At 40.1% G+C, this 21,740-nt stretch overlaps 1 protein-coding gene across 10 annotated transcripts in view; it reads right to left on the bottom strand.

Moving 5' to 3' along the window:
- Window positions 1-21,740, bottom strand: part of ENOX2 (ecto-NOX disulfide-thiol exchanger 2) — a 288,955-nt gene that overhangs the window by 164,585 nt on the left and 102,630 nt on the right. For 7 of the 10 annotated variants that reach the window (XR_010660424.1, XM_065915795.1, XM_065915804.1 and 4 more), the window contains one exon: window positions 9,422-9,565. The exons of the other annotated variants lie outside the window; for them this stretch is intronic. The gene's annotated coding sequence lies outside the window, so the exon portion shown is untranslated. The remainder of the gene's footprint in view (window positions 1-9,421; window positions 9,566-21,740) is intronic. 10 annotated transcript variants of the gene reach the window in all.

Below are 21,740 nucleotides of genomic sequence, written 5' to 3'. Positions count from 1 at the left end.
AAATCCCCCACTGTCCTGCCACACGAATCATCCTTTTGTCCAGGGTATCCCTCTTGTAAGTCACTTAGTAGCCGCCTAGGTTATCGAGTCAATTGTGGTATCAGCAGTATCTGTGTTCAAGTAACCCTTACTTTACTTAATAGTGGCTGCAAAGTACAAGAGTAGTTATCCTGGCAATTTGGATATCCTCCTACTGTGCCCAATTTATAAATTAAACTTTATCATAGGTATGCATGTATAGGGGAAAAATACAGTATATGTAGGGATTGCTACTATCCCCAGTTTCAGGCATCCACTGGGGGATCTTGGAACATATCTCCATGGAAAAGTGAGGACTACTGCATTACAAATGGCCACCATTCTGAACCATAGTGGCCTAAGTACACCTAGTTGCTCAGATGCAATATGGGTAGCTGAACTGGTCCTTAAGCCTGACTGCATAAAGAAATAATTTGCAATGCCTTTAAAAAAAACATTGATGCCTGGCTCTTCCTCAATTTCCATTCTGACTCGATTGATTTTTGACAATAACTTTAGAGCTATCCTGTCTGGGTTTGGGCCATCTCTCCTCTACTTCTTTACTATTTGCACAAATTAACGTCTCTGTATTTGTTTCTTTATCAGTAAAATGGGGATGATCATAGAGTTGCCATGAAAGTAAAATAATTTAACACATTTGAAATACTTAGAACAGTGTCTGGCACACTGGTAGTAGTAGTAATAAAGTATTTTAAGTATTACACTCTGGTGTCATGGAAGAGAAAGGAAGGCGTGCAGAATTTGCAATCACATGTGAAATGACAACGTTAAAATGGCAGCAAAGGTGTCTGTGTTTGAAATTCATGAGAATGAAATCTCTTCCCTGTAAGGTATTACTCTCAGGAGAAATCAGATGATAGAAAGTTGAATTCCATCTGGAATTTGTCTTGACTTTATACATGGAGAAGTAAAAATATAAACATAACACATGGTGCTAGAACAACCCTGTTTTTTGAACCTTGCAATGGTCTGTCATTGCTAGTTTTCCCGGGTTAAAAAGAATTCTGAAAATAGAAAAATCCAAAGTCATATTTATCTGTAAATAAACAGCAATGTTGGGACAGTGGAGGTTCTCATCACACTTGGCATCATTCCATGGGGAGGAGAGAACATCCATTCTACTTGTGAGAGAGGACAGACAGTACTATAGAGATTTTTCTGGGCTTTCTCTCCACCCCTACTTGCTCCTTGGCACAGGAGGAACATCCACTTATCTGATTAGTAAGATTAGAATAAAAATAAGTGCTCATTTCTGGCTTAACCTCTTCATTCTGGTTCTCAGGTCAAAATGTCCTCAAGTTGAACATGACCTTTTCTCTCTTCTAAAGTGAGTAGCACTTAGTCAGGGCACAGGTACAGTTTTCCAGTTGTCATGCCCAGAGGCTCATCTTGCTCTTAATTTCTAGCTTCCACTGAATTGTGACCTAGGGCATCACTCTCATTGACAGTGATAAAGTAAATGGTCTGTTCTGCTGACTCAATCTTCCCTATTGGTGAGTATCAATGTAGAGATTTGGAGCAGGAGATGGTAGGAAGCTTCATTAAGCCTTAGGCCAAGTCATGTTCTTATAGTTTTACTTATAATAAAGTTGATACTATATCTTGTTCCTCAAGTGGCTTTTTGTGTCTGCTCTCAGTTTGACTCAGAATTGAAAGAAGAGCACTCATACTCGCAAACTCGACAGGCAGCAGTAGTAGCAACTATACAAGTAGTATCTGATAGTTTTCAAAACACTTTTCCCATTTAACAGAAGTAGCAACTGGAAAAGGCTTCTGTGATTTGCCCTGGGTCCAAAGACTTGCAAGTTGCAAATTGAGTACTAAACTCACAGTCTTCAGTATTCTTATAACATGTCTAAGTATGCTTATTTCTCTCTGAGGCCAGTGAGGCCACAGAGGCCCATATAGGCCTCAAAGTCAAGAACAACACTTGCTTTGATGACTTTACTAAGCTAACAGGAGAGAAACAACCTTTCCAAATCCAAGAACCCTTTTACTGTGAAATTGGATTTTACTGACCTAAAACTGATTTTTATCAGACAAGTCCTTACACTCAAAATCGAGAAATTGAAAGAGATCCTCTAGACAAAATTATGCAACAAAGCTTAAATAACAGATAAAACACAATAATGAAATTTTTTCCTATTTGGATGTAGTGGCCGTAGGGTAGGCTGGGATGGGGGAAACAAACTGTTCCCTGCCAAGTAAGCAGGTGTCACAAAGAGCTTCTTCTGTGATTTGCTGAGCTGCTGGACTTGTAGCTCTACAAAAACAGTTTCCTCATAGGTGTTTCCCAGCCTCAAACTTCTAGTTTGAGGCCAAAGGGCCCTTTCCTGTGTGGCAGACAGAACAGATATGGGGCCTATATACCACTGCATTCAGTTCAGTTCAGTTCAGTCACTCAGTCGTGTCCGATTCTTTGCGACCCCATGAATCGCAGCACGCCAGGCCTCCCTGTCCATCACCAACTCCTGGAGTTTACTCAAACTCATGCCCATTGAGTCAGTGATGCCATCCAGCCATTTCATCCTCTGTTGTCCCCTTCTCCTCCTGCCCCCAATCCCTCCCAGCATCAGGGTCTTTCCCAATGAGTCAACTCTTCGCATGAGGTGGCATTAGCTTGCTACAAATCATGAAATATTGATACTAGCATGGAGGAAGGCAACTCCTATAGGTCACAGATAAACTTGCTTCAATACAAATGAATCAATCACATGCCATAGTCCTAGCCAACTTGAAATGATTATAAAGGTCTGGTAATAAGCAGTTCTGGTTCTGTTACTATTCATAATTAATCACATGACTTTAGAAAAGTCCCTTCTCTGGCTTTCAGTTTCTTCATTTGTGAAAATGATGGAGTTAGACAAGATTGCTTTCAACTCTGAAATACTATGACTCAACACCTATATCATTAGCGTCTATATTACCAACACATGAGGCTGACTCATACTTCAGGTCTGTGAGAGAACTTATGAGGTACAAAGAAATCACAAAATCATTCCACAGCTATTCAGATGGTTGGAGCAAGTTAAGAGAGGTGTGTTTGCATTCGTCTATCTTGCATCTTCTGTGCCAAGCTCAATCTCCCCTCCTCCTGACAGTCCTTGAAGATGAAAAATTTCACACAGAGTTTCTATCAGAACTGAGAAAGAAGACAGCTTACTTTTTTGATCCTCTAGTTATCAAGATACGGCTTTATTTTTTGAAACTGTAACCAGATAAAAACATCCAAAGGACTAAAGAAATTGAGTAGGGCTATTAGTCTACTCTTTTTCTTATTTTAATTCCATCTCAAGGAACAATAGGCTCTTCTTGCCTTTGGCAATATAATAATTCAGCTGACATGCTAGAAATACCACACACCAAGATATAAAATGGTGGCATTTTCTTTCTTTAAAAACAATCAATGCTTTCATTTGTGGACTTCAAAGTACATATGAAATAAAAGTCTTAGCCTTGTGAGGCTGAGGTAAATCAAAGGGCTGAAAGTGTCCTTAAAACGTTTCCTGGTTCATTGCCCCTCTTCTAGGTAAGAAAGAAACAAAAGTACTCTCAGGCAGATGAGTGTTGATCCCATTTTTATATTTCTTTTCCAAGCAGGCTTAAACAACTTCCTCTGATAACTCATTCCAACATAGTTCTTCTTTATGTCTGACTGAACCTCTTCTCCTTGTTAATTTAGTCTTGGCAGTGCTGGAACTGTTCACTGTCTTTTACATTGTCAAGTCTCATTCTGACTTCTAGGAATTCCAAAGGAATCTGTGAGAACTGAGTTAGGAGTCTATGATCAAGTTTAGAAACTGTCTGGAGGTCCTTAGAATATCCTAACATTCCTGGTGATGCTACTCCATTTCAGTCAAAGTTATGTCTCCTCTCTGGTTATTAGCACCTCATCTGGAAAGTGAAATGAATATGAAAATATATTAAGAGAAAGAATCACAATATCAATGCAAATTATCATTGAACTGAAGGGTCTTCCTGGAAACCTTGTACTCTTAGGGTTCAATCATTATTGCAAATGGAAAATGGTTGAAGGTCCTTTTTCATACTGAGCTATTCATTATTCACATGAACTTTGACAAAATTGCTTATTTTTGCCAGTATTAGGCATCACATAATTAAACGCAAACCTATCTTTCAACACAGAATTATGAGGGAAGGCAATAGAGGCAGGACTATGTCCACATCTGGATGATCATTCTGGTATCATAATTATCCCCAAGTTAGTTGCCCACTCTTTCAATGAGCTGGCATCTTATTAGAATGCCAGTGTACTGTGATGTTGGTGCTTAAAACAGTGCATTTAATTTTAGTTATCATCTGGTTGGCCTTGCTGACTCATAGATTCTTCCACTTCAGTGGAAGTAGTTTCGAAAAGGGTTGGTATCTCTGCTTCTACAAATCCAGGTGGATCTCAAACCAGGAGACAGCTGGTATCTCCTGGACAGGAATTTGGCACTATGATTTGACAAGTGTTTAAAATGTTTCTAACTCTTTAGCCATAGAGAACCATGTGAATAAGTGGACTCACCACAATCTTAGAAAATCTGTGCAACTGCAGCATCACCAGGAAACATTTCCATGGGAAAAAGGTGAAATTTGAGAGCAAACACACTGAGGAATTCTGAACTCACCTTAAGAGTGCAAAGGAGCCAGATCCACATAGAAAGAGTTTATGGTCAAATACACAGTAATATATAATTCAGGTTATGGATCTACTTCACAGAGGGGTTGGGGCAGGACACCCAATTCCAGCTGTTAGTTTCCCTTGGGCACATGTGAAATTTCATCCAGTTAAGAGGAAAAGATTCCATTAGGGTTGGGTATCTGTTTCACAAGCACACAGATTCAATGTGTGGTTGCTCTAGGGATGTAATCTCATGAATGTCGAGTCTGACCTTTAGGGATGAGTGAGGCAGTTAGTTAATCAACATTAGCTACTGAGTGCCTAGCTTGTGCACAGGTCTACCCTGCAAGTGACATGAGAATAACAGAGAATATTAAGGCAAAGGGAAAGTAATTCTTCTGCCAGATATGTGATCAGTCAACAAACATTTCTTTAACATCTGTTGTATGCAAGACTGTATCTCTGCCAAAAAGCATATGGCACAGGGGCCCTTCCAATCATGGGCTGATGACTGAGTTGAAAAGTTCAGATACATTAGTATGAACAGATAGCCAATAGTTCAAGGTGGTCTATAATCAGTGGCAAGTGATTCATATGAATATAATGACCAAGGAGTTTCAGAGGTATGAGTGAATAATTCTAACTAGGATGCTCCAGAAGGCTTTCTGGAGAAGGTATGACTTGTAATAGGTGCTGTCCCTTGGACATGATTTTGACATATGAAAGAAGAGGACAAGCATGCCAGGCAAAGTAAATGGCATGAGCAAGGTCCCGAAGTAGGCAGGCCCATTGCCTATTTGGAGAAAGGTAGCAGACAACCTTGGTGGAAATAGAAAACTTGTTGGGGGAGTAGCTGAAAAGAAGGGACAATGGGATCTCTGCCTTTGAAGAGATCCTGCTGCTGCTGCTGCTAAGTCGCTTCAGTCGTGTCCAACTCTGTGCGACCCCATAGATGGCAGCCCACCAGGCTCCTCTGTCCCTGGGATTTTCCAGGCAAGAACAGTGGAGTGGGTTGCCATTTCCTTCTCCAATGCATGAAAGTGAAAAGTGAAAGTGAAGTCGTTCAATCGTGTCTGACTCTTCGTGACCCCATGGACTGCAGCCTACCAGGCTCCTCCGTACATGGGATTTTCCAGGCAAGAGTACTGGAATGGGGTGCCATTGCCTTCTCTGTGAAGGGATCCTAGAGATGATTAAATCCAAGTGCCGCTCACCTTACTCTCAAACAAACACAGCTTTCCCTAGTGTGCCACCAATGCTTACTATGCATTTTAGTAACAGACCCAGACTTCTAATATCTACAGACACAGTACTTCTGGGAAAGTAGTTAGAGAAAAGCTCTGGATTTGCAGGTCTAGTCAAACCACTTGTTAAATGCTCATTCTTAGGAAAGTTTATTCATCCTTTATTTCTTTATAAATGTGGACAATAGTGTGTGCATACTTAGTTGCACAGTCGTGTCCAACTCTTTGCAACCCCATGAACTGTAGCCCACCAGTCTCCTCTGTTCATGGGATTCTCCAAGCAAGAATACTGGAGTGGTATCTTCTCCACCCTGGGATCAAACCTGGGTCTCCTGCACTGCAGGCGGATTCTTTACTATTTGAGCCACGAGGGAAGCCCGTGGATAATAGTATACTCACTTAAAGCAGAGGCAGGAAGAAAAGGAGAAAGAATGCTTGAAAGAGTCAGAAAAGGAAGAGGAATCTGCAAAGTGTATTGCCAAGGAAAGCAGAGGTAGAAAGAATTCAAGCAAGGCGAGCTTGTTAGCAGCACGAAATGAAGCAAACAGGTCAAGGGAGCTGAGACCTGCCAAAGGGCCACTGTGACAATTCAGAGGTTGCTGGCGACCTTTAAGAGATCAATTCTAGTATAAAAAGGGAGAGGCAGTTTGTAGAAAAGGGTGAGGTATGAGGGGTGGGAAGGAAGAATAGAATGTATGGTGAGGAACCAGAGCTGCAGGCATGGAATTCTCCATCATGTGTAGTGACAGAGAGGGAGAGAGAGAGTTTTGATTCAAAGAGGTCACAGGGTTGAGCAATGTAATGGCTGCCTGAGTATCTCAGCTTAGAACTGAAATGGCTGGTAGCCCCTGGCTTTCCTTCTTGCTAGGATGAAGGCAATGGTGATAAAATAAGCAGAAAGTTCCTATTCACAAAATATATTCCCTCTTCCTTTTGTCTAGAACTGCATAGGAAGAAAATACCCTTATAAAACAATCTGCTCATTTATAATACCATAAGATTGCCAGCTGAACAATTATGAGACTCCTCGTATAGTAAAATCTCATTAATTTGGACTACACTAATTTAGAATTTGTGGTAATTTAACCCGGGCTGGAGTTACTACAGTACTATTATACTTACAAAGAAAGGGTTCACTAAGGAAATAGTGGGAAAAAGATTACAAGGGAGATAATTTAGCCTGCCAGGGGCCTAGTTCACCTATTTTTAAAAACATACTGTTTTTTAAGAGCTTACGCATATTCATTATTTGAATGCAAATTGATTCTGCTAATTATAGATTAACATAATCTACTGCTAAAATCCTATATCTGCAACAGTTACTTCGCTCTCACTGAGTATGCTCATTAGGAATAAAACTGCGATTCTTTAAAAGTCGGTTCACAATTCAGATTAATACATACCCCTTTTCTCCACCCTCATGAGCTAACCAATGTTCTGGAGGTATTATTCTAAACCAGCACATCACTCACCATGAACACAGTGGAAAACTAGGTGATCAAAAAAGGCGTCAGAGCAGCCAAAATAGATGTTTTAAAGTTGATGCCCTAAACCTTGTATCTCTCTCCATAGCAGGTTCTCTCACAGCTGATTTAACTCTTACTTAACATATTCATTTAACACACCAACCTGGAGATCTTGCTTTTTTTTTTTTTAAGTTTGTAACTGATTAGAAGGAGAAAAGGGGTTGTTACAGAAGGGACAGTTAGAGAAACTAGAGATGAGTGCAGGCTGCAGAAAAGAGGCAGGACGTGGATAAAATGGGGCTGATGTGCGAAAAGGTCTATATTCCTTAGTAAACTCAGAAAAGTATAATAGAGTATTGCAGCACAGTTCAGTTCAGTTCAGTCGCTCAGTCGTGTCTGACTCTTTGCAACCCCATGGACTGCAGCACGCCAGGCTTCCCTGTCCATCACCAACTCCCAGAGCTTACTCAAACTCATTTCCATCACAGTACAATGACTAATGACTGGAATTTTGCATTTAAATGATCAAGCAAAGTTTAGATTATGCTGATATATGACTTAAAAAGACAGATGTTACACATACACAATTTGTATTCACAATGTTTAACCTAAAAATGTGAAATGCATTGATGTTTAAAACAATGAAGTTCGTAATACTATCATATAATAACAAAATAGCAACATTTAAGAAGGGATTTATAAAGAGAGGAACTGTGTGCAGATATCAAGCTAAACAATTTATCTAATTTCATTTAACTCTACTAATAATTTTAAGAGGTTTTAGTGCCATTTTTAACATTACAGTTGAAGAGAGTTTAAGTCAGAGAGGTTAAGAAACCCACCCGCAGGCACAGACAGAGCAAGCTAGGATTACAACTCAAGCCATTTCCTTAGCTGTATACCAAGCCTTTCCAAAAAAACCCAAAAAACAAACCAAAAAAATCACACTTTTCTTGAGGGGTCTAGATAGCTAATGATTTACTGTATTTTTGTTTTCCAAACTTGTATTGAACAAATATCTTGATTTATAAGCAGAAAGACCTATGATCTAAGAGTCAGGTATGACATTGTATGTTTGTAAACATGCTCCATTTTATAAGTCAAATGTCAAAGTAATAGTAAAAAACAGAATGAAACAAAACCCCAAACCCCATGCACATGTCTATTAGGCCTATGTTAAAATCTCAGATCAGTCTCTATGGATTACAGATACTATTTTCAAATGAATAAATAGCCAAGTAACAAAGAGATGAAATTTAAAAAATATTTTCTCTTACTTTAATATTTATATTAATATTTTAATATTTAATCACTTAATATTTGAAGTGATCAGTGAAGATCTGGTTCTCCCATTTCCACCCCCCCACTTGTTTTGGAGAAATATAACATGCGACTAGGTCAACAGAGAATGAATGATTGGGGAATTGCAGGGGAGGCTAAAAATTCAGTTAGCTGTTATACAGGATTTAGAACAATCTGTTCATCAGCTGTTCTCAGAGAGCTATGAGGGCATGGAACACATGCGGGCATGGTGTGTACTGGGGGAAACAGGGGTGGGGTGGGGAGATGCAAATATAGGCAGTTATCCACATGAGTATAAGTGATGGTTCCTACTACTTGTACATACAAAGAAAGATGTACAGTGACATCACTCACTCATGTAATTCTTTCTGCATAAATCGAATGTTTTTTATTCATCTCTTCTTGCCTATCCATTCAAGGGCCAGCTACAGATGCTACGTCTGCTTTGAAGTGTTCCATGATGCTCAAAGCTGATTGAAACTCATCCCCTCTTTGTGCTCCCATAGGTTTTCTTCCCTTTTACACATTTACCACAGCACTGACAATACTCTCCTTTATGATTAGAGTTATTCAAGTATGTGCTTTTTCCTCCCTCTGTTCCACCATGAGTTCCGAGGGCAGGGGCCTCTTTCTCATTTCTATAGCTCTTACAAATCCTAGACCAGTGCCCACCACAAACAGGCTCTGGGACAGCGTTGACTCAGTGGCACTGGCCTAAGAGCAGGGATTATTGCCTAGCTTACCTGAAGGAGGATTTGTTCTCTTTCTTTTCTTGCTTGACTCCCCTCCATTCTCAATGAGGCCTTCTGTGACCAGAGGGCCACTGGCACTACCAAACTGCAGGGGCTCGTTGTTGTTGGCAGGGTCAAAGGGCAGCTGGTTCAACCCTAAAGAAGAAAAAGAAAGCCAAAATCCAGACTCCATTAAGGACTGGGATGTCTCTAGGTTTTATTGTATGAGCCACTAGAGGAAAACTGTCTAAATCTTAAAAGTTTGGCAGTAACAGGCGAATTCCTTAAAGCCAATTAGTTGCCCTCTGCCATTTTTACAGATCTTGTTAATAAGTACAGACTTAAAATATAGGCTTTTATAAGACTGCAGCTCTGTCATTTGTAAGATCCCTCCTGTTTCTTGCAAATTAACATTTATGACCATAAATTAACATTAAGGCTATCACCTCCCTGAAAGAGATAGTGCTGCGTGCTAAGTTGCTTCAGTCATGTCCAACTCTTTGTGACCCTATGGACTGTAGCCCCTCCAGGCTCCTCTATCCATGGGATTCTCCAGGCAAGAATACTGGAGTGGATTGCCATTTCCTTCTCCAGGGGATCTTCCTGACCCAGAGATTGAACCCACGTCTCTTATATCTCCTACAGTGGAAGGTGGGTTCTTTACCACTAGTACCACCTGGGAAGCCTAAAGAGCTAGGACCCTCTTTAAATGTGGCTATGGATGGACCTACTCTTCCTTTGAAAAGTTTGGTCACATATTTTTTAGATTATCTCTGGACATTTTTTTCCTTTCTTTCATTGCAAGGATTGTTGAATTGATGCAGATGTAACATTAGACTGTGTGTGTGTGCTTAGTCACTCAGTTGTGTCTGACTCTTTGTGAACCCCTGGATTGTAGCCCACCTATCCTGGTGTTAAAGTCACTGCCAACAATAATATAAGGATTTCCAAAAAAGAAAACCATAAGCAAACTAGAAAAGGAAACAAAGATATAAAACTTGCAAGGGAGTTATTTAGTAGTTGGAATGATGGGAAATTACAGCCCAGGTTTGGGTAGTATTAATCCCATCCTTTTCAAATGATCTCAGAGCATGGTCACTTTACTAGTTGCTGTTGCACAATATAAAATGGCAAAAGTCATTTTTTATTCCCAAGTCTTATACGTTTCAGTCAGGGGTGAACAGAGATAGTTTCTTACTCCTCTGGCAGCAGCACCTAGAATTTCAAGTGTTTCAATTAAAGCTTCATGAAATGTGGAATCAAGAGCTTTGTTAAAAATCCAAAGTTAGGTGATCTCTCCTAAGTCTTTTATCTACTGGTCCTCTAATCCTATCAAAAGAGGAATCAAGTTGGCTTGCTATGGCTCACTCTTTAACTCTCAAATTTTCTATAGCCCACAGCTGTACAATTCTTAAAGAAATGTTGTAAAATGTCAATGAAAATTTGAAATCAAGTCAGCTAAAGGTCAACCAAATTTCAGTAAAATGAATGTTAAGGTGCTAACAAAATGGCTTTACATTCTTGTTTTTAATGAAAAGTATCTCTATGTTGTTTTCAGCCCATGGAACAAATACCATTTGTTCTGCAATCAGATTCCACTCGGAACACCTCCATTAAAAAGTCTTCTGGGACTTGTCAAACATTTTCCTTTACATCATCTGAGTAGCTAAGTGAAAGAATGAAAACTTGCGTCTGTATCTTAACTCAACCATTCACTGCATCCTATCCATGTCCTATTAAATCCCTACCATGAACAGAACTAAAGAAACAAATAATTGCTATGTGGCTCAGACTGTAAAGAATCCAGCTACAATGCAGGAGACCCAGACTCAATTCCCGGGTTGGGAAGATCACCAGGACAAGGAAGTGACAACACACTCCAGTATTGCTGCCTGGAGAATGCCATGGACAGAGAAGCCTGACTTCTCCCCGTGGGCTACAGTTCACGGGGTTACAAAGAGTCGGACACAACTGAGCACCTAACACTAACACTAGAAAACTTTCAGATCATGACCAAGACTATTTTCAAAGAAGATTAGTTTTTATATAATTTACAAATGAATGTATTTCTTGCACTTGAATAGTCACAGAGTCCAATACAATTAGTGTACTATTCTAAGATTTTTCTTGGTATTTCTTTTTGTGATATCAGGCTGATCAAAACAAGTTCCATGGAAGATAGAATATTATAGTGGAAACAATATATGCTTCGAAGCCTGAGAGATTGGGGTTCAAATCCTGGCTCTATCATTTTCTATCTGGGTGTGCTGTGCTTAGTCGCTCAGTCGTGTCCAACTCTCGGCAACCACATGGACTATAGCCCGTCAGGCTCATCTGTCCATGGGGATTCTCCAGAATACTGGACTGGGTTGCCATGCTCTCCTCCACGGGATCTTCCCAATTCAGGGATCAAACCCAGGTCTCCTGGTAGGCAGATTCTTTACCATCTGAGCCTCCAAGGAAGCCCATAAATACTGGAGTGGGTAGGCTATCCCTTCTCCAGGAGATCTTCCTGACCCAAGAATCGAACCGGGGTCTCCTGCATTGCAGGCAGATTCTTTACCAGTTGAGCTACGAGGGAAGTCCTATCTGGGTAGCTTCTGGCAATTCATGCGATTGCCCTTAGTCTTACCTTCATAATGTGTAAAAGGGGAATGATAACACTTCACAGGGCTGTTGCAAAGATAAGCAAACATATATATATTCTAAGTGAATTAAAACAAACTTCTCCCCAGAAAGTTTGAAGTTTGTAAATAGCTCTTCTAAGGAGGATCTGTCTCTCTTTCTCTCCTATAGCCATATCTCTAGCATCTTGGTGCCTAGCACCATGCCTGGCATATAGTGAGTGTTGAATGAATGAATTCTCAATAAGGTGGGGAAGCTGACTCATTCTATGAACTCATGTAGTTAGAATAAAGAATTAATGACACAGCTTAAAAGTTCTGATGCTGATTATATCAATATTACTTAAAATAATTAGATTTCAAATGCATCTCCATCATCTGAATACTATACTACAGGATGGTAAAATCTTGATTGAAAGGAATGAGTGGGATTAGGAGGTTCTCATTAATAATGGCTAATCAGAAAAAATTTTTATTTTGCATTTGATAATTTCATAAAATAATATATTAGTCCATTTTTCTGCCTTATTAAGTAGATGACTGAGGATCTTACAGAGCTTCAGAGCTATGAGCTGTAAAAGGAGGCTAGTAACACTAACTCATGGGACTGTTAAAATTAAGATTACGTGATGTCATGTATGTAGAACATTCTGCATCACATCTGGCATATAGCAGATGCTCCATAAATATTAACTGCTAATTTCCATTTATAATGTCTTGAATTTTTGACGTAGAATGTGAGGAGATTGGTCTGAATTTGCCCTCCAAGGATATACCTTACTTTCATCATTGAACCTGTTATTGCTGTTTGTACTGTTTTCTAAAAGCTGAAGGAAGAACAAAATCTGATGAATTAAATGTATTTAGTCGTAGACATTTGACTATAATCGTTCTTCCCTTTTATTTACTCCCAGATGATAACTTTAGGGACTTAAGAATTTTGTTCCCTGTACTAATGTACAGATTTTTGTTTGGCACTGAATAAGACTGAGATTTCTAGTACTTTCTTTGTATCTACCTCATAAATGATTCAAATATATGAAAATTCTGATAATTCAGCACACCATCTCAGCCTTGTTACTTATAGAAAAAGATCTCATATCAAGAAGAGACATCCCACCCAGAAGGCTCATCCATTGAATACAAATCCACATTTTACATTATCCAAAATCCAATACTGTCTCCAAAGATTTGTAGTTCAAGAACAAGAGCTATAGACATAGCAAATTCCTATGACACTAGCGCTTCTTAGCTACTTTTATTGTACTGTTTCATTCCTCCTTTAAGTGGCATTAAATCAACCTATAAATCAGTAAATCAATAGGTACTTATAGGATCTTTTCTGTGTCATGTATATGTGATCCACTTTGAGTGTGTGTGTTAGTCACTCAGTTGTGTCCGACCTTTGCAACCCCAAGGACTATAGCCTGCCAGGCTCCTCCATCCATGGGATTCTCCAGGCAAGAATACTGGAGCAGGTAGCCAGACATTCCCTTTTCCAGGGGATCTTTCCAACCCAGGGTCTCCTGCATTGCAGGTGGAGTCTTTACCGTCTGAGCCACCAGGAAAGCCTGATCCACTTTGAGAGTGCTATTTTAAATAAAATAGCCCCATTAAAACTATCTAAATTCTAGAAGGAAAACCACCACCACTTTATTTTCAAGAATTCTTATTGTGGAAATTTCAGTTATGGCTTCATCATAAAATATTAGCAATTATGTTATTTTAATTCTCACCCAAACTACAGAATTTATCTTTAAATCTCTTATGGAAGCTATTTCTACCATTTTTCTACTAGACATGATGGAACCATCTTCCTTATCTTAAGGAAGATATTAGAAAAATATTAGATTAGGAAGAATTTTTCTTTTTCTGCACCATGCAGCCCACAGCAGTGAAAGCACAGAGTTCTAACCACTGAACCAGCAGATTTCCTAGGAAGAAACTTTTAGGGTTATCTAGTTCATTCTTCTATGCAAAGCAGGAATCTTATATATAGAAATCCTGACAGGTCTAAATTCAGGGAGTACTTCTTAGCCTGGGGGCCATTCCTTGCTATGCTCTGAGGAGTTCAGCTTGCTTTCCTTACTTTTTTAAAAGCTATCACTTACTCTGTTTGGAGGGTTCTTTTCATCTCTCCCAAACTGTGTGTGAAGTAGGATACGTGTGTGCCTGTGTGCTGGTGTGTGCTGAGTCCCTTCAACTGTGTCCAACTCTTTGCGACCCTATGGACCATAGTCCACCAGGCTCTTCTGTCCATGGGGATTCTCCAGGCAAGAATACTGGAGTGGGTTGCCATGCCCTCCTCCAGGGGATCTTCCCGACCCAGGAATCGAACCCTCATCTCTTACGTCTCCTGCATTGCAGGCAGGTTCTTTACCACTAGTGATACATTTTGTTCAATTGTTAACTTGCTTAATGCCCCTAAATGGGCATATGAGATGTCTAACTTTTTATGGACTCTACTGATAATCACTGAAAGAAAAACAAATGAAGGAGTCACCAACAATTAACAGAACAAAAAATGTTCTAAAGTCTTATAAATTTCTCATAGTATTTGACCTTTTATTCCTGAGGATAAAGTTAATAAAACTTTGATCCTTGCTCTTTCATTTCTCCTCCCATCTTGTCTTCTCATCGCCTAACTCTACAAAATACACAGTTTGTCTAAAAGGAAGCAAGGATTGATAAAGGAAAATAGATAATAAACACGAGTGTTATAGATTTCTGCTATTTCTGTATCTTAAGTTCACAATTAAACAAGTCCATGTGGTAATGTAATCTCATCTAAAACCAGGTTGACTGGTTTAGACAGTTGACCAGCTGTTACTTCATGTCATGTCAAAATACAGATTCTCTGACTTCCTAAAACATATGAGGCCACTTTAGAAAGTACGCATATTGTGGAAGGGTGGGGAGGGAGTCCTTGTAGAACGACATTTATTATCCAGTGGAACCAGGGGATTAAACATCTTGGGATGAAGTGTGGTTCCCAGTGAATTGTCCAGTCTGCAGGTCAAGGAGTTCACATGCAATGATGTCTGCAATACAGATGCAAATGATTTCTGGGCTTTGTGGAAAGCACTGAAGAATTTCCATGATTCTCCTCAAAGAAGATCAATGATCTCTTTGTGCCCAGCTGCTGTAATAGTCACTGCCACAATTTACTTTACAGAGCTTTCTACTATCAGGTCAAATTAGGACTAACCTTCTTGATGCAATCTAACACTTTTAATGATTGCCCCAGGTTACAGTACCAAAACGTGACCCCGTGGGTCCCTGCCACTTCCCATTTGCAGCTGCAGCCCACAGACTTAAGGTGGTTCAACCTTAGCAAAAAGAAATACAATTCTACTCTGAACTAGTTCTCTTTAAAAGAAAATGGTCAGGTCTTGAGAAATCTGGTAAATTCAATTCAAGGCAGCAATCTCCAGACAGACATCAATGTTGAAAAAACAGAATATCAGGTTTTGGCAAAAGGAGCATTATAGCTAATTTGTGCATAAAACAAATTTATGTAACCCGAGTCCTATTTTCCAATTGACTTCAGTTTAAAATCAGATATGGGACTCCATGGTAAAGGGGGAAAGAGGGTCTCCAAATTACTTTTTAATTTAAAATTCTTGAAGTAAGGGGGTAGAATAATAGCCAGGCCTTTGAGGTGCTGGCAGGTGCTTTTGTAGGATTTATCCATCCCTAGGAGCCCCTCCTCCTTCCTCAGTCGTGGCCTAAAATCCTCAGACTCCACATTTTTAACTCCTGCTACCCAGCAATTCCACCTGCTACTTCTGAGGGAATATTTACAATTTCTAAAAAGATTTGGACTGCAATATCACTCTCCAGCCACAGGGGTTAGCGGCCAAAACAAATGAACATTTCTCAGCTCCAGGTCTTAGCTGATGTCAAACAAATGAAACCTACTTTGTCAAGTTTGAGAGTTCAATATTCTGTATAACTGGTTTAGCTGAAGCAAGGGTAGCTGTAAAAGATGAATGGGCAAGTGAAGGGAATGGGGAAGCAAGGAGAAAGAAAAGGGCCAAAGTCCTCTTCTGCTAAGAAGCCTGCATGCATGGTAGTGAGCATAGGGACTTTCAGAGCCAAAATGATGCTTAAGTCACCTTTTTCCAGGTGTGATGCAGATCACAGGTGGATTTTTAAGGACGGTGATCCTCCAAGCATGTCTGTATGACTCCCCAAACTCCTTGGTCAAGTCCTTCCTAATAAGGCCCCGCCACTCTGAGACTTGTCTCCTATGATGCCCCAGCTTGTTCTCCATCCCAACACTTCCTGAACTCTAATGGTCACACATGTTCCACAGGGATCTTGTTAGAATGCAGATTTTGATTCAATAAGTCTGGGTTGTGTTCTGCTTTTCTAACAAGTTCCCAGGTGATGCTGATCCTGCTAGTGTGGGGTTTCACAGTTTAGGTAGAAAAGACTGACACCCTAGCAAAATGTGACTACCTACCATTCACTGAATCATTCCAGTTCTTTCCTACTTCCACAGTTGTGACTCACAGTACTCCTCCACCTACCTCCTGATTCCTAACCTTCAAAAGACTATCCTTCCTCTAGGGTTTATCTCAGATGCTGTTTCCTTCATCATGCCTTCCCCAATCCACTTCCACCCAACCCAATACAAACACAGCAATGGAGCAGGGCCACCAGGGAAACCACCATTCATTGACTGCTAAGAATGTGTCCTACACTGTTTACAACAGCCAGGACACGGAAGCAACCTAGATGTCCATCAGCAGACGAATGGATAAGGAAGTTGTGGTACATATACACCATGGAATATTCCTCAGCTATTAAAAAAAAAAAAACACATTTGAAGCAGTTCTAATGAGGTGGATGAAACTTGAGCCTATTATACACAGTGAAGTAAGTCAGAAAGAGAAACACCAATACAGTATATTAACGCATATATATGAAATTTAGAAAGATGGTAATGACAACCTTATATGCAAGACAGCAAAAGAGACGCAGATATAAAGAACAGACTTTTGGACTCTGTGGGAGAAGGCAAGGGTGGGATGATTTGAGAGACTATCACTGAAACATGTATATTACCATATGTAAAACAGATGATCAGTGCAAGTTTGATGCATGAAGCAGGGCACTCAAGGCTGGTGCTCTGGGACAACCCAGAGGGGTGGGGTGGGAGGGAGGTGGGAAGGGGGTTCAGGATGGGGGGACACAAGTACACCTGTGACTGATTCATGTCGATGTATGACAAAACCACCACAATATTGTAAAGTAATTAGCCTCCAATTAAAATAAATTAATTGAAATTAAAAAAGAATGTGTCCTGCCTTATATTCCTTATCCCACTCTTTTATTTTCTAGTTATTATTCCCATTTACAACAAAGAAAGGTAAACTTACAGAACTTTAATTTCCCAAGGTCACACAGCTAATAAGCAGTATTACTAATAAACACCATTCTGACCTTCCTCAGGTCTTAATCTGCACTCTTCCTATGCATGACTTGTGTTATAGTTCTCTGAGTATTTGTCTTATTCTCCCTTCCCTCCTGCCTTAGCACATCACCACTAAGTTGTAAACTCCGTGAGGACAGGCTTTATGCCCCAGACATATTTAAAAATATCTCTTTATTCAAAATGTCTGGCATGGTGCCTTGTACAATATTATACAGACTCCAGAAATGTGTACAGAACTGAACTCAGCTACAATTTTGGGTATAATAGTTGTGTTGCCTATCCTAGATGCCAAGCAACTGGCTGCTAGGGCTATTATGAAAGGAGAAAGAAACATGGTTTGGGGAGTTAATTCAGCATTCCTCATATCCCCTCTACCTACTCCAGTTCTCTTGCCTGGGAACTCCCATGGATGGAAGAGCCTGGTGGGCTGCAGTCCATGGGGTTGCGAAGAGTCGGATACAACTGAGTGACTTCACTTTCACTTTTCACTTTCATGCATAGGAGAAGGAAATGGCAACCAACTTCAGTGTTCTTGCGTGGAGAATCCTAGGGATGGAGGAGCCTGGTGGGCTGCCGTCTATGGGGTCGCACAGAGTCGGACACGACTGAAGCGACTTAGCAGCAGCAGCAGCAGCACATCCCTTCTATCCTAGGATCCCTGAAGACACTTTGGGGAGTGGTGGCAGACTGTCTATTATACACTGTGCTCCTGAATACGACTCTGCATAACTTCACTTTCCCTTTCCAAGAAGCAAAACAGTCCTTCTACCGACTAAGACCTCTTTATAAGAAAACACTATAATAGAAACCCCATATATGGATCTTCTCTTAGTATTTCTACAGACACCAGGTTACAGATTCCTGTGTTACAAACTGCAGTCAAGGCAATCCCTAGAGATGTACCATCCAACACAAGAACCATTAGACAGATATAACCATTGAAGTAGAAGTTTAAGTGAATTAAAATAAAAAGCTCAGTTCCTCAGTTGCACTAGCCACATTTAAAGTGCTCAATAGCCACATGTGGCTAGTGGCTTCTGTACTGCACAGTACAGTACAAAGTATCTCCATCATCACCGAAAATCTTACATGCTGCTCTAGAGTCAGACCTGGATTCAAACCCATATCTTCTATATACTAGGTGTGCCACTTAAATGGGTATAAAACAAGTCACTTGATTTCTCTGAAATCATTTCTATACTGGAGAATGGGGATGATAATGACTCCTCTTAGAGGGAAGTGAGGAAAATTAAAGGAAAGGATGTATGTCTAAGGTCTATCACATATCAGACACTAAATAAGTGTGCACTCCCTTCGTCTAACTCAACTGGGGATTTATAGGCATTTGCCCTAAAATTTGAATAGTGTGGCTCCTTAGGCCATCACACTATATCCTATTTATGGCTTAGAAGATGTTAGCTTTGCATTCGTGTTATAACCCCTTTTTTCAGATAATATACAGCCATCAAGGTAAAAACATTAATACATAATGCTGGGAGTAGTACCTCAGCTGGTAAAGAATTCGCCTGCAATGCAGGAGACCCCGGTTTGATTCCTGGATTGGGAAGATCTCCTAGAGAAGGGATAGGCTACCCACTCCAGTATTCTTGGGCTGGCTCAGTTGGTAAAGAATCCACCTGCAATGTGGGAGACCTGGGTTGGGTCCCTGGGTTGGGAAGATCTTCTGGAGGAGGGCATGGCAACAGACTCCAGTATTCTTGCCTGGAGAACCCCCATGGACAGAGGAGTCGAGCAGGCTGCTAGGGTTGAAAAGAGTCAGACATGACTAAATAACCAAGTACAACACACAGTACAGTCAGTGATTGCTCTTTGCTTATACTATTTTTAGGAAAGGAGACCATATTTGTCACCACCTTGAACTTTCCAGCATGAAAGAACCATATTTTCTCTCTTACAACTGAAATGCCTCCTCCCAAAGCTTTAATCAGTGCTCACTTTCAAGTGGTGGGTGTATTATTAGAACACTGCTAACAGTGACACTGGAGCTGGAATAGAGAAGGTCCATTTCTCTCTAAATCCATATTTTCCAATGCTTTGTGCTTTTCCTGTGAGGCTGACATCCCCCAGGCCTGGTAAAGGTGAATTATTTGTGAAAAGTCTGAACTAAATCTGTTAAGATGTTTGAGTTCTGTGAGCAGAAAAGCAAAATACATACTTCTAACTTCAAGAAGAAGAACGCTTCAGGACTCTTTTTCCCCTGTTCAATTTAAGGTTTGGGAAACACAGCAAAATCACATTCCTCAATGAAAGCAAAGTTCAAAAAATGTTGATTTGATAGAACAGTTCAAAGTGACAGATGGTAGACAGGCGATCTATCATTTTCCTTAGGATAAAGTCTGGCAGTCTTCAGAGAAACCGAGAAGAGAAAGTCTTATTTTTCTCTAGTTTAGCCCTGGGAACTTGCAACTACCCTTCTCTCTCCATCTTTGCGAGTGGAGGATTAGAAAGGTGGTGATTCATCAGTGTCTGCTTTGAGCTGGCTCTAGGCCATGTTGCAATTCCTGTTGACCAATTTTCTACTTGAGTGACGGGAAAAGGGCAGGTTGCTAACATACTGACCATTAGGTTATTTGTTTAATACTTGCCTGAGAACTTGCCCAGAGGTGCTATATTATGGGTATCTCTTTCTAAATAAAATAAATAATTGTGGATTTCAGGCCTGAGGGCAGAGAGTTGTTCTGGTATTGAAATTGGAGTCTATCTTGTCAGATCTGTAATGAGGTCTTCCCTTCAGGCTGATTGATTTTATAAAGCTGAGGTAATTATCAAAAGCAAGCACAGTTCTCTCTGCAGAAACCACTCCACTGGTTTTGAAAACTAGCTAGTCAGCTGGATCTGGTCAGGAGCCTAGGCTGAGCCAGCTTGTTCTGGAGGAATGGTTAACACACGCGCCAATTTACTCTAATAGATTCTTAAGACGCCAATAAATAAGTTGTAAACAAAGTTCAGCAAAACAATTTCCCATGCTGTAAACGAGTGAAAATTGAAGTAACAGTCAGATAAATCCGCATTTCTCTGTAGGATGCTTTGAAGGGGAGAGTGAGAGCAAAAACTCTTTTCGTCTTTGGAGAATTAATTTTATCAATTAATACTAGAAGGATATTAGTTATCTGTTAAGACTGATGCACTGTATCAATAACATTTGTATCTTTGCTTTTCCCCAAATGTGCACACTAATTTCACCAGATTTCCTTTATCCATTCATCTAGCCTTCATTAACTATTTATCCAATCACTGTGCTACAATTTTAATTACCTTCTACTTAACCAATGATGAGTTTGTGATTTAGCTTCCCTAAATATAGAACTACATAAATACAGTAAACCTTCATTTACGCATTCAAAAAATATTACCATCTCTCCTTTCCCCTGCACCATTAATTTTGCTATACTGTGTCATTAATGTTCTGGAACTGTGCTTTCTGTATTCCTAATATTTGATCCTCATTTGAAACAGTTTTTCAAGAATGTATGATAAACAACCCTGTTGTTGGCTGTGAAATTAAACATATGGCAGGAAACCGAGCTTCCTGTAATATGTTAAGGCATCTTTATAGATCCATACCTCCTCTATGACAACTTCACCTCAGGAGCATCAGTATAGGCTGTTGACAAGTGATTAACTGCTTTAGAGAGGTTCCCGGGCTGAAATCAAACCTACTACTAAGGAGAAAAGGGTTTCCCAGATGGCTCAGTGGTAAAGAATCAGCCTGCAATGCAGGAGACGCGGGGTTCAATCCCTGGGTCGGGAAGATCCCCTGGAGAAGGAAATGGCAATTCACTCCAGTATTCTTGGAGAATTCCATGGACAGAGGAGCCTGGCGGGCTACGGTCCATGGGTTGCAAAAGAGTCAGACATGACTTAGTGACTAAACAACAACAACTGAGGAAAAAGGTAGAATCTCCCTGAGAAAACAACATGACTGTAAAGGAAAAGCTTGTAAAAAAGAATTAATCTGTGTTTGAAACAAGTCTTAGTGTTGTTGTATAAAAGAATAAGTAAGATCTTAATTTTGCTCCAGTCTAGAGTCTAATTGATGTATTCAAGAATCAATCTAACAATGTTGACAGACAGCCTCTCTTCTTATTCATCCAATTCATTCAAAGAATTTTGTGTGCTTGGCAGTATCCTAGGCCCGGGGGTTTCGGGACTTGAAAAGACACAGTTTTGTTCCTTAAAACAAAAACAAAAACAAAAAACGTTGCAACCAGAAAGGAGGGCAAATAAATACACAGAAAATTTG

This window comes from Muntiacus reevesi, chromosome X, assembly GCF_963930625.1.
Source record: "Muntiacus reevesi chromosome X, mMunRee1.1, whole genome shotgun sequence".
NCBI lineage: Eukaryota > Metazoa > Chordata > Mammalia > Artiodactyla > Cervidae > Muntiacus > Muntiacus reevesi.
This window is presented reverse-complemented; position numbering and strand designations above follow the sequence as displayed.